At 43.0% G+C, this 18,259-nt stretch overlaps 1 protein-coding gene across 1 annotated transcript in view; it reads left to right on the top strand.

Annotated features, from left to right (window-relative positions):
• Positions 1-18,259, top strand: part of RSRC1 (arginine and serine rich coiled-coil 1) — a 371,018-nt gene that overhangs the window by 298,851 nt on the left and 53,908 nt on the right. The gene's annotated exons all lie outside the window — the stretch shown is intronic.

Here is an 18,259-nt window from a genome sequence, read left to right on the forward strand (position 1 = left end):
TGGAAATTAAAATTTTTTGATTCATTTTTTGCTTCAAACATCTGTATCTTTTTTTATGCCGACAAGGTGAAAAATTGTACTCCCATCCTTCGATAGGAAGGTGAGAGCCAATAAAGTTTGTATTAGAGTATTCATCTGTTAAACAGGATCCCATCAGATCCTAGTTCATGGTCTTTCCCGTTCATCTATCGCTAAAAGGAGTTAATGTCATGCCGAATGAACCCAATGGACGTCAGAATTCTATGAGAATGCTAATATGGATTAATCCTTACCTGAGTTTCCTAAATCTTCTGTGGATTTAAAAAGTATAAGATTTGTCATAAATGTGGAAGAAAAAGTCTGTTGGTAAAATAACCTATGGAAGATTAATTGTAAAAGATGAAAAAGCTTTTTGTTTACTGAATGGTTTTCTTTTGTCTACTTCTTATAAATTGAAGTGAAGCATATTAGTCCAGCTACAAACTGAAACTTGAGATACTTCATACTGTTTATATAGTAGGTACCTGTGTCTCAGAAAGAATATTAATTCTTCATTTCTGTAATGTGTAAGCCATGAGTAATTCAGACTGTCATATCACTTATGCCATTCATCTCTTTATTTTTAAAAATGCTGATGTACAGCACAGAGTTAAAGCATTGTTAAATTGCAAATAAATGTTGTCCACCAAGCTCTTTTTATCTATTCTCTGTTATCTCACAAAAGTGGTTGCATTAGCATAGCCAAATCTGTGCTTTGCAAGTTTGTTCTGTTATGCAGTCCTTTCTTTTGGATTTTCTTAGAGCAATATCATATCATAATTATCCTTTTAAATATTGTATCAGAGATAAAAGTCAGGGTGCGCATTAATGCTTGTCCAGGGTAACCCACTTTGCCTTCCTCCCTTTAAACACGAGGGCTCCATTTATAATGCTTTTCGTGGTCTTTATATTGTTGAGTTGCTTTCTTGCCTATTTAATGTCGCTAGTATTGATAGGACTCTTAGTTGGACCATTTACTGCTTCTTTTTTCTGCGGTAAAGCTATCTAAAGATTATATTTTTTGGTAAATGTCATATGAATATTTTAAGTTTAGGTTTATGGTCTACCTGTTGAAAAGTAGCACCTTTTGAAAAATGTAATTATTCTTCCCTTGATTTCTATTGGTGAAGGCCTTAGCATAACTGCATAGGATTTCTGCGTTATTTTTATATTTATTTTGGTGACAATTATGTTTAAATCTCTGAATATGCAAACTAGTCTTTCTTTGTGTTTGACTTCTCTCTGATAGAATTTCTTAGTTGTGGTATAAGTATAGTAGCATTTCAATTTTTTTCCCCGTTGAGTTTATTCAGATTATCTCTACCCAGCTGCTAGGTTTTTTTTTTCCTTCTAGTATTTTTGTTTCCAAAAATGTTAGGCAGCTCATTCTAAATTATTCATGAAAATAGTCAACAGTGAAATTGTGAACATGATATGAGGCAGTTTTAAGTGGACACTTAGAGCAATTCTCAAGTCTAATTTGTTTAAGTTGAAATTCATCAAATCTTATTACCATGGCTTACTGACAAGCAGCAAAATAAATTAACCTTAGTTTCAGCTTTTATATATATAAATAATTATACATACACACATGTATGAAATTCTTTGGTGAAGGTGAAGCAAACACTAGGAAGTAAAAGGGAAGAAATGGGGTACAAAACATGGTTACAACTATTTTACACTCCAACTCTTAGTCCTCATGAACTCCGTGAGTTTTGTGCTTTTGATATCCTTATAATATAGGGAGGGTAGGAAATTAAAACATAGTGTTTAATTTCACTCTGTAGCCAGTAAATGGGGAAACAAGGATACAAGCCCAGGCAGACTGACTCCAGTACACACTCCCCGTCTTTAAACAGACTGCATCCCCGCCGACGTTGTGGCACAGTGAGAGGAGCAGCCTCTTGCAACTCCACATCCCATGTCAGTGCTGATTGGAGCGCTGACGGTTCTGCTTCTGGTCTTCCTTCCTGCTAATGCGCATCAAGTACATGGGCTGCACTCCTGGATCCGGGCTGGCCCAGCCCAGCCATTGTGGCCACTTAGAAAGTGAACCAGCAGATGGAGGTTTTTCCCTGCCCTTTCTTTCTCTTTCTCTTTGTCTTCTCCTCTCTCTCTGTCTCTCTCTTTTCTTTCCCCTTTCCCCTTGTCCCCTTGCCCTTTCCAATTCCTAAAAAGACTCAGTCTGCATCAATCATAACACTTAACAGTGTTCAGAAAGAATGTGATTTAATTTTATCTTTCTTTTCCCTTTCCTCTCTGATTTCCACCCTCCACCTCCTAAGCATTTGTTTATTAGTAAATCAAATAGATTTGGACTCATTATAAGGATCTTCCTTGTTGTACATATTATTTTCTAGTTCAATTTAAACATTAAAAACCCCTTTTGACTTAGTTTATCAAGTGAATCTATTACAAGATTTAAAAGAACACTTTAGAAAATGTTTCCTTTGTTTTAAGTTTAATCTCTACATCTTTCATAATGTACTATATTTAAACTCATATGACTTTTAATGTGTTAACCCTAATATTAGAGTGCTATTTTCTTTTTTTTTTTAAAGATTTATTTTATTTTTATTACAAAGTCAGATATACTGAGAGGAGGAGAGACAGAGAGGAAGTGGAGCTGCTGGGATTAGAACCAGTGGCCACATGGGATCAAGGCGAGGACCTTAGCCACCAGGGCACGCCGCCGAGCCCGAGTGCTATTTTCTTTAAGAAAAAATTTATCTACTTGATTTTTCTCAAATTGATAATTAGTCAAAAAACATTTTAAAATTCTCTGTTCCTTGTCCCAGCTATCTCATTCTTCCCTCATCAAGAATTCCTTCCTTATGGTCTCCCTAAGTTCATATCCACAAAACATGATTGCTGTGGACTGGCAGTATGGCAGAGCACTTGCAACACTGGCATCAAAGATCGAGTGCCAGTTCGAGTGCCAGCTGTACCACTTCCAAAGACCTTCCTGCTCATGTGCTTGGGAATGCAGCAGAGGATGGTGCAAGTGCTTTGGCCCCTGCCGTCCATGTGGGAGACCACAATGGATTTTCTGCAACCTGAGCTATACCTGGCCATTGCTGCCATTTGGGGAATGAACCAGCAGGTGGAAGATAATATATACTCCCTCTCTTCCTCCCTCCTCACTGTCTGTTGCTCTGCCTTTCTCTCTCAAATAAAACTTTTACAAAACGTTTATTTGTTTTACTTTACCAGTGAGAGTAACAAAGAAAGAGAGATTGAGCTCTTCCATCCACTCGTTCATTCCCCAGTTGGCTGCAACAGCCAGGTCTGGGTCACTCCAGTGCTGGGAGCCAGGAACTTATTCTAGTTCTACCACATGGGGTGCAGGGTTCCAAGATCTTGAGCCATCCTCTGCTGATTTCCCAGGAAATCCACAGTCAGGAAGCCAGATAGGAAGTGAAGCATACAGGACTCAAATTGATGCTCTTTGGGTATACTGGCCACAGCAGGCAAGAGCCAGAATCCCCACCTGTCATGCCATCATACTGGACCCAAATAAACCTTATTTAACACTTTCATTTTTTATCTATCATAAAACTTGTATTTCTTTTTATGTTTACTATAAACTATTCCTCATTTTTAATGCTTCTGTTAACTGTGTACTAATTTATTTTTAGCTTTTTAGCAATGCAGGGAATTATTTCATTTTTGCTGATCATTCAGTTGTAGTAACATTTTTGCTTCATACATATTTACCTGTGCTTTTACAGCTTTGAAAGCCAATATAGATCCTATTTTAACTTACTTTTAGTAAGATGTTCCTACACGTGAAAGACAAGATAACCTGATAGTATTTAACCATTGTTAGGTCTCCAGTGGCCAACAATCATGTTGTGTGTGTGTGTGTGTGTGTGTGTTTTAATGGTTCAAATATTTTCTATAGTCTTAAAACAGATTTTGAAGACCCAAGACCAACTCAAAGCTATAGGCTTCCTATGCTGCCAGATATTTGCAATGTAAATTAATTGCTTGGAAGCTGGTATGTAAATTGAATGCCCACAGGTATGCAGTCCTAGCATAACCTAAGGCAGCTAGTGTAATATAAAAAGTTAATGGTGGTCTATGAGAAACAGCCCCTGGTAAACAAAAAAAAAAAGGAGGGTCGCAGGTCTGCTTTAGTTTTTTTGTTGTTTTTCTTTTTGTTTTTTCTCATTCTCTAACTGAGTAAGTGACTTAACTGCATTACAGTTCTAATGTGGGAAACTTGATAAAAATTTGCTTGGAATCATTATATTTTAGCTTTTAGCATTTAAAAAGCATTTCATAACTACATGCTGATATATTAACTATTGCTATCACTCCAGGTTATAGTACAAAGAAATATAAGCACCGTCCTTTTTATTATTCATTCCTTAATCAATTTTAAAAAATACTCCCAGAACATTTGCCACATGCTGGATAGCCACACAAATAGATGAAAAAGAGAATCAAGGTCCCTGTACTTAAAAGAACTTACACTCTGGAGCAGTGCAAGACGGAAAATTCAAGTCAGCAAATTAGTAAATTCAAATTAGATTTATGGTTTTCTCAACTTATATAACATTAGGTGCTCCCTTTGAATTCAGTTTCCTCTTAAAAAAAAGGTAGGATAATAAGAGCCCATCTGTCATCTAAGAAGAGTTATAATATGGTAGATATGAATCACTTAATAGATTTTATAAAATGTTGTTTGTTAGTGTGGACGTATGACCTAGCAGTTAAGATGCCTCTACCTATCGTCAGAGTTCCTGGTTCCTGGACTTGCAGCCTGTTCTGGCTCCTAACTCTAGCTTCTTCCTGATGCAGACCCTGGGAGTCACTGGCGATGGCTCAAGTCAGCGGGTTACTTGTGTGCCCAGCTCCCACCTCCGGTCCCTGCCATTGCAGGCCGTTGAATAAACTAGCAGATGGCTACATTCTGCCTCTTCTCTCTGCTATGTATACTGGGTGTTCCTTTCTTTGTTTGTTTTAGCATAATTTTGCATACCTATTACCTTGAGATATACAGAAATGAAAGACATGTTATCTTGCTCAGAAAAAGTTTATTCTCAATTTGAATGCCAGGAAAATATTTTAAAGTGGTAGTGAAGACTAAAACGCCAGTACTTATGGACCAAATTCTTTGGAGATTACTAAATGTGACAAATTAATAAGAAAATAAGATCTTGTTTTGCCATTTTTTATTTGATTGCTTGACTTCACTGAAACTCCAGCATCAGGATAAAATTCATCTTAAGGTCCTTCCTCTGTTACTACAACTTCAATTAAATATTAACATACAATCAACTCTATTTGATTGTATTGTGTTGCCTCTGGGAAAATATTACTTTCTTCAAATAAACTTCATTATTTTTTTCTCATGCTAGCTCTTAGTAACTCAAATACTACAGCATATACCACTTGCATTTAGGAGAAAATGCTGCTTTTAATTTCTAATCACTGGCGCTAGTGTTGTGGTGCAGTATGTGAAGCCACACATCCCTATGGGTGCTGGTTCAACTCTCAGCTGCTCCACCTCAGATCCAGTCCCCTGCTGATGTGCCTAGGAAAGCCTGAAGGAATGGCCCAAGCCCTTAGCCCTTCCACCCATTGGGAATTCCAGAAGAAGCCCTTGCTCCTAGCCCATTCCTGTCTGCAGTGGCCATTGGGGAAGTAAGCCAGCAAATGAAAGATTTCCGGCGTTGTCCATCTTTCCCTCTCTCTCCATAACTCTCTTTCAGAACCTTAAAAAAGTAATAACTTAAAATCACTTCTTATTGGGAAAATCAAAACAAATCTCCCTTCCCTATCCTTTCAACTTTTCTTGAAAGCATATTCTGTGTTCTTACAACAGTTTACAAGATGTGGTATAGTTCATAATCCAGGACACATATGCATATGCACACATAAAAGGAAAAAATTAACACTCACCCCAGTATTTTTTTTGTTAGAATCCATTGTGTCTTTGAACAAAACATATTCTGCCCATGAATGGGCGGTTTGAAACACCCTTGTAGTTTGAAGCACCCTTGTAGTAGGTTTCTCCTACACTTCCCCCTTTAAAAAAAAAATCACTCTTAGACTTGAAATATAAAACCTACGAAAATATCCTTCTTTCCTACCACAATTATAGTTAAACTGAGGATAGTAAATTCATATGGTGTTGGAATTTTCGAAAGACAGATTGTTAAGATTAATCAAAATATTGTGGTAATATAAACTGAAATTAAGCTGTTCAAAATTATAAGCAACTAGATTTCTTTAAATTGGCATCTTATATGAACTCAATAAATAATTCTTAACTGATCATAGGTCATTTTCCTTGAATTGCTTCTGAATTCTAGAGATCATTAAATGTTCATGTAATTAAACCTCTCACTATTAAGTGCTCTTTGAAAGCATTGTAATAGTTACATAATATTTCATATTTTATAAATATGCCATGACTAAAGCATTCTCTGTTATTGGATATTTAGACTACAGCATGTTTTTTCAGAGATTTACAATTTAGGTACAAGAAGTGATTCAGATTTTGGAGCTCAGTGCTGTAGTAGTATAGACTACAGTATGTGTGGTGTGCATGACTCTAGCACTCCTGTGATCCTACACATTTTGTATTGCCAGAGCTGTAATCTTTGATAAAAAGGGACATTTATGCTAGATTGGGAAGAGTAGCTGCTGTTATTCGCATGGGATCTTTATCATTTCCAGTGAAAAGTCAGAGAAATACATTGTTTAACTTATTCTAAATTCTGCAAGATAGGCAATATTAACCCCATTTTATGAAAGGAGGGATTAATACTATTATAAAATGTAACTCTTTCTAATGGACAGTAATTGCTTCCATATAAGGGTCGAGAACTGTCCAATGGTGGATTTTCTGTTTCCACATTTTAAAAATCGATTTTCTTAAATATTAGAGCAGGATAAAAATACTGCCCTAAAGTAGATTCACTTATACCAGAATGTTTTGCTTTTCTGTATTTTAACAAACACTAAATTGCCCAGTGTAATTTTTCATACTTTTAAACATTAAGAACTCTTCTTTAGAAATGTTATAGAGGGCCCAGCATGGTGGCCTAGCAGCTAAAGTCCTCTCCATACACACACCAGGGTCCCATATGGGCGCCGGTTCTAATCATGGCAGCCCTGCTTCCCATCCAGCTCCCTGCCTGTGGCCTGGGAAAGCAGTCGAGGGCAGCCCAAGGCTTTGGGACCCTGCACCCACTGGGGAGACCTGGAAGAGGATCTGGGCTCCTGGCTTCAGATCAGCGCAGCAACGGCTTTTGTGGCCGCTTGGGGAGTGAATTATCGGACGGAAGATCTTCCTCTGTTTCTCATCCTCTCTCTATATCTGACTTTACTATAAAAACAAAATAATTTTTTTTTAAAAAAGGGGTTATAGAGAAAATGGACTATTTTCTCCAATTTGGTACTATTTTATTAATTAAACACAATTATATTGCAAATCACATTCTTTTGCTTTTATTGGTTCATACTTCTGTCAGAAAAAACATAAGGTTGGTGCTTTGAATGATAGTTTGCACTAATTTTCATATATAGGATTTATCTGAGAGTCTTTATCTAGAATATTACGTTGCTTGGCTTCTATCTGATCTCCTTGTTAGGAAATACAGTGTAAAAGAACTTCTTGGTTTGCTTTTAATTATTAAAAGTCAGTTTAAATACTGTAGGAATCCTAAAACACTTAAAGAATTATTTACATGTAATCAAAATGTTCTGAACATATCAAAGTTGATGTTGTTCATCTAAATATGGAACTTCTGAAAACAAAATACTAGTTAAAAAACAGACTAGGAAAGAAACATGAAGTTGGTTTTAGGCCTGCAGGTCACACCTGTGCAATCAGTGAATGACTTTTTATTGAAAGAAAGCTTACTTGAATGGTTTTCCCAGTGTGCATTTTTTTCAGGAAGACATATTTAGTACCTTATCTTTCAGCCTCAGTGCAAATTTAAACTACAAACATGAGATATAATTTAAAACACACTAAGATTCTCTAATGCAAAACACAGTCGGTAGCAAGTTTTGATGACATGAAGAAGCTACAGAGAATGTAAAGCATTGCTTGGGGGAATGTAAAAAGCCTCCAGATCCTTGAGGAGACAATTTCTTCAAAGGCTGAATCTTAAATATACTTTATGACTCAGCAGTTCTATTCTTGGAGATATTAAACCCAAGAGGTAACACTTGTAAACAAATATTCATAGCAGTGCTGTTCATTAACCAATAGAATCTTTGATTTTTTTTTTCTGTTTGGTAACCATGAATAACATTCTCTGTCATGCTTTCCACTACCAAAAAGAAGAAACTACAAATCCATGTTACAATGTAAGTAAACCTGACAAACCTTATGCTGGGCTAAAGAAGCCAGACATGAAAGACTACGTATGGGGGCTGCGGGAGAGGACGTCTAGCTCGGATCCCGAACCCAGTCCGCCATGTGCCCATGGCTCATGGCGGGCTGGGCCCGGACATGCCTGGGTGCGGCCTGCTTCCTTCTGGGGTGAGTACGCCGAGGGGGGAGGCCTCCGTGACTGGGCATGTCCGGGACCCACCCAACACCCTCATTGGGTGGTGGGTGAACGGGATCGGGGAGGGGCGCAACCTCGGGCCTGCAGGATTTAACTTCCGGCTGCCAGAGGCGAGCCGAGGGCTGCGGGAGAGGACGTCTAGCTCGGATCCCGAACCCAGTCCGCCATGTGCCCATGGCTCATGGCGGGCTGGGCCCGGACATGCCTGGGTGCGGCCTGCTTCCTTCTGGGGTGAGTACGCCGAGGGGGGAGGCCTCCGTGACTGGGCATGTCCGGGACCCACCCAACACCCTCATTGGGTGGTGGGTGAACGGGATCGGGGAGGGGCGCAACCTCGGGCCTGCAGGATTTAACTTCCGGCTGCCAGAGGCGAGCCGAGGGCTGCGGGAGAGGACGTCTAGCTCGGATCCCGAACCCAGTCCGCCATGTGCCCATGGCTCATGGCGGGCTGGGCCCGGACATGCCTGGGTGCGGCCTGCTTCCTTCTGGGGTGAGTACGCCGAGGGGGGAGGCCTCCGTGACTGGGCATGTCCGGGACCCACCCAACACCCTCATTGGGTGGTGGGTGAACGGGATCGGGGAGGGGCGCAACCTCGGGCCTGCAGGATTTAACTTCCGGCTGCCAGAGGCGAGCCGAGGGCTGCGGGAGAGGACGTCTAGCTCGGATCCCGAACCCAGTCCGCCATGTGCCCATGGCTCATGGCGGGCTGGGCCCGGACATGCCTGGGTGCGGCCTGCTTCCTTCTGGGGTGAGTACGCCGAGGGGGGAGGCCTCCGTGACTGGGCATGTCCGGGACCCACCCAACACCCTCATTGGGTGGTGGGTGAACGGGATCGGGGAGGGGCGCAACCTCGGGCCTGCAGGATTTAACTTCCGGCTGCCAGAGGCGAGCCGAGGGCTGCGGGAGAGGACGTCTAGCTCGGATCCCGAACCCAGTCCGCCATGTGCCCATGGCTCATGGCGGGCTGGGCCCGGACATGCCTGGGTGCGGCCTGCTTCCTTCTGGGGTGAGTACGCCGAGGGGGGAGGCCTCCGTGACTGGGCATGTCCGGGACCCACCCAACACCCTCATTGGGTGGTGGGTGAACGGGATCGGGGAGGGGCGCAACCTCGGGCCTGCAGGATTTAACTTCCGGCTGCCAGAGGCGAGCCGAGGGCTGCGGGAGAGGACGTCTAGCTCGGATCCCGAACCCAGTCCGCCATGTGCCCATGGCTCATGGCGGGCTGGGCCCGGACATGCCTGGGTGCGGCCTGCTTCCTTCTGGGGTGAGTACGCCGAGGGGGGAGGCCTCCGTGACTGGGCATGTCCGGGACCCACCCAACACCCTCATTGGGTGGTGGGTGAACGGGATCGGGGAGGGGCGCAACCTCTGGCCTGCAGGATTTAACTTCCGGCTGCCAGAGGCGAGCCGAGGGCTGCGGGAGAGGACGTCTAGCTCGGATCCCGAACCCAGTCCGCCATGTGCCCATGGCTCATGGCGGGCTGGGCCCGGACATGCCTGGGTGCGGCCTGCTTCCTTCTGGGGTGAGTACGCCGAGGGGGGAGGCCTCCGTGCCTGGGCATGTCCGGGACCCACCCAACACCCTCATTGGGTGGTGGGTGAACGGGATCGGGGAGGGGCGCAACCTCGGGCCTGCAGGATTTAACTTCCGGCTGCCAGAGGCGAGCCGAGGGCTGCGGGAGAGGACGTCTAGCTCGGATCCCGAACCCAGTCCGCCATGTGCCCATGGCTCATGGCGGGCTGGGCCCGGACATGCCTGGGTGCGGCCTGCTTCCTTCTGGCGTGAGTACGCCGAGGGGGGAGGCCTCCGTGCCTGGGCATGTCCGGGACCCACCCAACACCCTCATTGGGTGGTGGGTGAACGGGATCGGGGAGGGGCGCAACCTCGGGCCTGCAGGATTTAACTTCCGGCTGCCAGAGGCGAGCCGAGGGCTGCGGGAGAGGACGTCTAGCTCGGATCCCGAACCCAGTCCGCCATGTGCCCATGGCTCATGGCGGGCTGGGCCCGGGCGGCCATTGCGCCATTTGGCGCCAGGCTGTGCCTACTGGCCGCCCGGCCGGGGAGCTCTGGGGTATTGGACATCTGAATCGCTGCTGAGATAGCTCTAGAGTGACCCCACTGTTTCTGGGATCTGAGTCAATCCTAAAGATTCCCAATGCCAGTAACTCTTCCTTTGAAGAACTTCCAATCCCTTAATAATGCTGAGCTTTGAACACCTATCAAGTAAAAGATAAGCTCCGGCTTATGTATCAGGCTGGCACCTAATGGTCCTCGGAGCAACCACGTGCAGGTGCGTGATTTACAGCTAGGAACGGTCCCAATCTGGGAAGCCACAGCTGGGATGAGGTTCCCACCAAGGGGTGTATGTGCTGGAATGGGGGCTGCGTTCTATCTAGGAAACAGTTGCAGTCACCCGAGGCACTAGTGTGGGCTGGGATTGGATGCACCAGGCCGGTTCAGATCCCAGCACCATCTGGTGTTATGGAGAAACAGGGTAGATGTGGGACTGACTAGGCTGGGTCTCAATCCCCTTCTGAGCCATGTGTGAGCTGTATGTGGGTATGGACGAGCCATGGCTGGGCTGAAACATCCAACAACAAGAGTCAGAATGGGGTGAAAGCCAGCCAGCAAAAGCCACTGTTCCTGCTAGGACAGGAGGTGAACTGAGTAGGGTTGGCTCAAGAACCCCCTGGCAAGCGCAAAATCTGGCATTGGGAGGGGTTCTGATGGAGGAGCCTGGGCAACTCCTCTGGCAGGACACAGTCCCTGCAGGTAAGCGCGAGAAGCATGATTGGAAACAGCCCAGAATAGGCCATGGAAAGTTTCCCACTGGCATGCATTCGGCATGGGTCAGGAGCAGACCAGGCTGAATCAGTTCATGTCATCCTCTGGCAAATCCGATCACCAGAACAGAGTGTGGAATGGGCCGGGTTTGGTTGCGACAAAACCAGTACACATTATGGAACGCCAGGGCGTGGTTGCCTGTACTGGATATGAATGCAACACCCATCCAGCACACGTGAGATCCAGGAAGGGAGGGGCAGAGCTGGCGGGGGGGTTAAGGGGCTGGTCCCCTCGCTGGACAACCACTCCCACTGGAGAGTGTTGGCTGGGATAGAGACAGACACGACTAAGCAAGGCTACAACACCTGTGCGCTGCATGTGGACAAGATCAGGGCCACAGCATCAGCTGGCAGAAGCTGGCACTGGGGACTAATTCTGTCGAGTCAAATCACAGGACCACCTAAAGAGTGCATAAACCGGGACAGAGAGACCTGGGAGGGAAAAAGTGGGTTCCCCCTTCTTGGGTCACTATTCCCGTGGGAGGGCATGAAAACTAGGACGGGGGCTGGGATGGCTAGACAGAGGCACTCAACAACATCTGTGAGGGCTGGATGGTTGAGTCGATTAGATAGAACTAAGCTTTAATACCCATTGACAAGTACCAGAGCCAAATGGGATGGGGGACAGACTGGTCTTCTGCTACGCAAATTGGCAAACCAGGGTAGGGGGCAGGCTTGGTGGGGGTTATTGTGGGTCGCCCTGACTAGGCTGCAGCTCCCACTGGTTGATGTAAGGGCCGAACCAGACTGGACTGCAACACCCATTGGTTCCAGTGCAACTCGGGACTGAAAACAGAACCAACCCAGCAATTGCAACCACCAGCTGATCAGGGTGATGGACTGTGCCGGGCCCTGTGCTTGCTAGAACATACAAGAATCTGGTCTGGGAATACCTCAAAGTATCTTTGGAGATCTCCCCACTTGAACTGCTGGACTCAGAATTCTAACCAAGAAAAGACAGAAGACAGAATAGGACAATCATTCATCTCAGCTACATGTTGGCAGCGAAATATGGGACAAATGGAGACTTCATGATGGACCATATCAATCAGTGGACCACCTCATCGAGCGAAACTGGCAGTGACTCATAACTGGAGAACTATTAACTCCACTTGAGCACATATCTCAGAGCATGCCCCACATATGGGACTTGGGGTGGGCGGGAAACCGGGTGGGGCTTCTCCCTCAATACCCCCTTTTACCTCAGATACATGATGGAAACAATATGGACATAATAGCATTGCCCACCTCCCTATCCCCCTGAACCTTTTTTTTTTTTTTTTTTCCTTCTCTTTCTTGATTTTCCTTCAACTATAGTTAACTATGTAAAGATTGTCAACAACAATACAATAAAATGGATTATATATAAAAAAAAAAAAAAAAAAGAAAGACTACGTATGGTATGATTCCATTGATGTGAGATGCTCACGAGAGGCAGATGACCAGAAATTGTGTATCTGTTTGGCTGGGGATAGTTAACAGGGAAGAGCAGTATTTTGTGGTGGTTAAAATATGTCCCAAAATGTGTTATGGTAAGTTATTTAAATTATTGAATTCTACACTTGAAAGAGTTGATATTATAACATGTAAAATTATATCCCCATAAAGCTATTTTTTAAATAATTATATAAAATGAAAAGAGCCCTCCAAAAATATCCTTCATTCTTGGCATGTCAACTTTCTTGAGAGTAAACTTTCCAATTCATGTTTCAGATAAGCCGTTTAGTCCACCTGTAGTTGAGTCCATTTGCTTCCAAGTACCAAATCAGCAGCTGTAGCCTTGTCAAGAAGCCATCTCCTTCCTGGTTGCCCATTTGGGTAGTGTTTCTCAAGGCATCAAAATCACCAGAAACTCTTAACATGCTGTTTCCTACCTTGTCTCGGACTTCATAACCAGAACCATTGCTACTGCAGGAAGTTGTGCTTTATTAGGTGTAAAATGCAATGTGGAGATCTTTGTTTTTCACAGGTCTCCCGGCTGATTCTTAGCACCTGACACATTTGAGCAGCAGACAATGGGGTCTCTTTTTTAGATCCGACCTTCTTCCTTATCCTCTCCGGAGGACTGTGACACACAGGGAGTTCTTTGTGCGAGTGTGGAAACAACTGACTGCCCTACTGCATTCAGTCTTTGCGTTTTTGTCCTGAAAATCAAGGATAAGGCAGCTAGCTGAAGTCCAGCTTCATCTGGTTTTTCTTCCCCTGAAGGAGGAGGGGCAGCGTGCGAGTGAACAGAGAGGGAAGGGGTTGGGAAGGGAACACTTGCCGCCCTTTCGGGTCCTGGAACGTTCTCCTTTTGTTTTGCCCGGCCTATTCTCACTGCTGCTTCAGGTCCCAGCTCAAGGTTGGATCAGCAGAGCAACTGTATTTTTATCCTGATAGCTGTGATGCTGTCCTCCAGCAGCCCATCTTATCTTTTCACAGTATTTATCATAAATGTTAGTTGTTCATTTTGCTCAGCAAATATCTGTTGAGCCACCTCATGGACGCCAGTCACTGTTCTGGTTCTGACTACAAGAGAATACAAAATATAGACTGCATATTCTGGTGGGGACAGATAAACACGTAGATATTTAATACATTAAATAATGCCAGGTATTAGAGAAAAAGAACATATTGGCTCCTTCAGTGGAATCGCTTTTTAAAACATTCAACAAACTAAGCCTCTGATTTGTTTCATCCAGGTTTGCTCACGTATTGATTTATTGATTTACTTGAGAGGCAGAGAAGGTGGAGGAGGGTTGGGCGAGCTGGAGGGTGAAAGCTCTCCCGTCACCGGCTCACCACTGGAACGCCCAGAGAGGGCCGGAGGCCACACAGAACAGAGCTGTGTGTGTAACAGAACCACATGACGAGCCAGCGTCACTGCCTCCTGGGATGAGCAGAAATGGGAGTCAGGAGCCAGTTGCAGGTCTTGAATTTTCTGGTATGGGATGTGGAGATCTTAACTGATAGGCCAGACACTTTAGTGTGATAGAATTGAGTGTGTTGTTTTACTTCACCAAAAAGCTTGTAATCAAACTTGACACCCACTTTGTTTAACAAGTATGACTCCAAATGAACAACAATATAAATATAATCTAGTCTGTTAAAGCCGTAGCTACGTCATTTGAATAAGTGATGTTTAAGGGAAAACACTGTGTGTTTTACATGTGTTTGTTTAATGTAAGTGTCATCGCCTCGACCAAATTAGAGCACATGAAATGCAAAAAGCCTGTCTCCCACTCATCATTCTAATCTCTGTGTTGCCACAGCATACTGTAAGAACTCCTGGTCAAATTAACAAGCCTCTTATTTGTTATATTCTGTGATAAACAGCATAGGTTTGCCTGGGTACTGATGTTTGAGATTTGCTAGGAGTTATAAAATGACTAATTTAACCGATACATTTTGCCTTTACTTTGGCCTTAACACCAATATTTTGAGCCAATGGATATCAGATACTATTTCACGGATTTTGACTACCCCACATTTTATGTTCATCTTCTCACTTTCAGGGTTCCAATGTTTTTCTGCATGAGAGTGTGTTCTTTAGCCAAAGTCAAGAATAGCTGGGTAGGAGCTTCGAGTTCATTGTTCAGTTACCTTTCTCAGGAACTGAGCACACTTCCCATTAAATGGGGAACAAAATGTTAAAAATCACACAAATATGAAATGATTCTTCCCTTCTAGAAGTTTAACTTCTATACTTGTTAGTGTACTGGATATAATAAAATTCTAGTTCTAGCTTAAGGAAATCTGTGCCATTATATAAATGTTAGTAAGTTATCTAATCCTTTCGTGAAGATATATATCATAAATTAATTCAAACTTAGCTTCCTTCAAAAAGATAAAAAGCTCTTAAGTTCAAACCCTGCACTAAGTGTATATTTTAAAAGCCATTTTTTTAGATTTATTTTTTCTTATTGGAAAGTCAGATATACAGAGAGGAGGAGAGACAGAGAGGAATATCTTCCGTCCGATGATTCACTCCCCAAGTGAGCCACAACAGCCGGTGCTGTGTGATCCAAAAACAGGAGCCTGGAGCCTCCTTCTCTGGGTCTCCCACGCAGGTGCAGGATCCCAAGGCTTTGGGCCATGCTCGACTGCCTTTGCAGGCAAGCAGTGAGCTGAATGGGAAGCAGGGCTGCTGGGATTAGAACTGGGGCCCATATGGAATCCCAGCATGTGCAAGGCAAGGACCTTAGCCACTATGCTACTGCACCAGACCCTCTACTTTCATTTTTTTAAAGCATATAAATGGAAAATATTTCTTGTACTTATATAGTCTCTTAGATAGTAACTAGACAAAATTATAAACACCGTAGCCTGCTGATCTTGGAGTTAACCGTGGTATACTAAAGCCATATCCAGTTGTTCATGTTATATGAACTTCTCTGACTTGCCTTGAAAGTAATTATCACAATAGCTATAAATAAAGAATACTCTGTTAATTCTACTCCACTGAAAAATGATCACAATTGTTTACAGCTTTATGAAATGTCTTAGGTTGCAGTTGAAGTTTCGTACTGATTCTAGAGAATGATGAGCTTTAAATGTGATGTAATTCGTTATTACTACATGACTGTTTGGAAGTGTCGCCGCCTGCACACTGCATGGCACACCATCAGAGGTATGCAGCATTCCTTGAGAGACGCTGTGAATCACAGAGAAGAGCAGTAGAGACCCATAACATTGCCAACTAGATTTAATCACAGAATTAAGATTTTCAAATAAAAATTTAGAAGGAAAGCTAGTTCCGGGCTGTCAAAAATGGCCTGCGGAATCAAAGCCCAGCTTGCTGCTTGGTCCTGGCAGCTTGAGCTCTGTGCTGCTGAGCTCCTGGGGGGTGGTATCCTTTAGGTTGGCCTCTGCGGAGAAGCTTGGTGCACTTTCCTTGATCAGCATAGATTGTTCTTTGTGTTAAGTATGTAGTAAAGCTGCCTTATTTGTTCCCACAACTCCCTAGTCTTCATCAAGATAATGGCCCTCCCCTGCGTGCTGCTCAGAGCTGTGCGCTGAGCAATGCCACTGTCTTCATTCAGGGAGCTAAACCAGTGGGCACTCATTAGAAACTTGCTGATTGAGTGAACTCTAATGATTGTCTCCAAATTGTGAAATTGAATCACTAGTTAGTTATTTACACACACACAGAAATAAAACAAGAGCAAACAGAAACTATCACTGAGTGGGAAAAGTCTTTTTTTTTTTAAAGATTTGTTTTTATTTTATTACAAAGTCAGATATAGAGAGAGGAGGAGAGACAGAGAGGAAGATCCTACATCGGTTGATTCACTCACCAGGTAACCACAACAGCCAGTGCTGCACCAATCCAAAGCCAGGAACCAGGAGCTTCCTCCAGGTTTCCCATGCGGGTGCAGGGTCCCAAGGTTTTGGGCCGTCCTCCACTGCTTTCCCAGGCCACAAGCAGGGAGCTGGATGGGAAGTGGGGCTGCTGGGATTAGAACCAGCACCCATATGGGATCCTGGGGCGTTTCAAGGCAAGGACTTTAGCCGCTAGGCCACTGCGTAGGGTCTGGAAAAGTCTTGAAGTTTAGAGGTGGGTTTGGTCAACAGAATTGAAGCTTTTATTTTTAATTATATCAACTGTATTGAAGTTATCAGTCCCCAAAAGAAGTACAGCAAAGTAGCCCCAGGAACTGCTGTGTCGTAATTAAAGAAACATGAGAATGAAGCAAAAGAAAATAATTGTAAAAAAAAAAAAAAAAATTGAGACTTTTTAAAATGTGTGTGCAAACAAATGTTGAAAGCATAAACGTAGGGACAGTGTCCAGATCTTTTTCTGTCTTTTTCCAGTTTATAATTGCATCAGTGCTTCCACTTTTTACCAGTTTGGTCATGGTGATGGGTCTCCACTAGAATGTGTGCCAAGAGATGGCAGAGAGCAGCTCAGTGTGTTGACGTGGGTAAACCTGGTGCCCAGGCCAGAGTGATTAGGGTAGTAATTAAACAAAGAAAGATGATGATTCCCTAAGGAATGGTCAGAATTCAGAGTGAAGAAATCATTTTTAAAGTAACATCAATGCATACCCTAGAAAGGCAATTTAATAAAATCCCTATTTTCCAACTTAACCTTCTGTACAGTTTCTCTCAATAGTGAAATAACAGATCAGTTTGATAAAATTCACATTTATGAAGAAATGCAGATCAAGAAAGGAAAAAACACATGGATATAGTTTGCTGAGGGCTTGTTCATAATCTAAAAATATAAAATTTAAAATTATGAAATTATGAAATCAAAACATTTTTATTTCTTATTAGCCCAGCAGTCTGTATTACCTATGCAGTTTAAAAACTGATGTAAAAAATTATTTTTCGATTTTATTATATCAAAAATTAAATCAAATCTATGATGTTATAAAGAAAGTCCGATTTGCTGCTTGTAATGTTTGCTTAATTATTTTTTTAACTTAAACCTGACACAGTCAGTTCCCGTAAATAGCCCTTGGATATTTCAACAGATGGAAGTTTATCTTAGATCAAAACAGAGCTTGAGCTGCACTGTAGCCCGCCTGCGGCAGGAGACAGACTAGAAGACTTCTCAAGTCCTTTCTGCATCTCAGATTTTTGGATTAGGGTTTTGTTTTTGTTTTTAGCTAGAATTGATGCAAGTTTCACTTCTACAAAAGAAGATGGAAACTACACAGAGCTCTCATGCTTTGTAAGTCATTTTCACCTTTTTTTTTTTAATTGAAAGGGTAGGCCTTATAAGTAAACAATACTTATTGTTTTCCAGCCTATGAAAAAGTTATTTTACCACTTTATACCTACTGTGTCCCTGTTATTTTTATTGTAATTGTATTGCCAAATCAGGTGTGAGATTAGTTGTTGGATGTTACATGTAATCTGCACAGAAATCA

This window comes from Ochotona princeps, chromosome 3 (assembly GCF_030435755.1).
Source record: "Ochotona princeps isolate mOchPri1 chromosome 3, mOchPri1.hap1, whole genome shotgun sequence".
NCBI classification, from domain to species: domain Eukaryota; kingdom Metazoa; phylum Chordata; class Mammalia; order Lagomorpha; family Ochotonidae; genus Ochotona; species Ochotona princeps.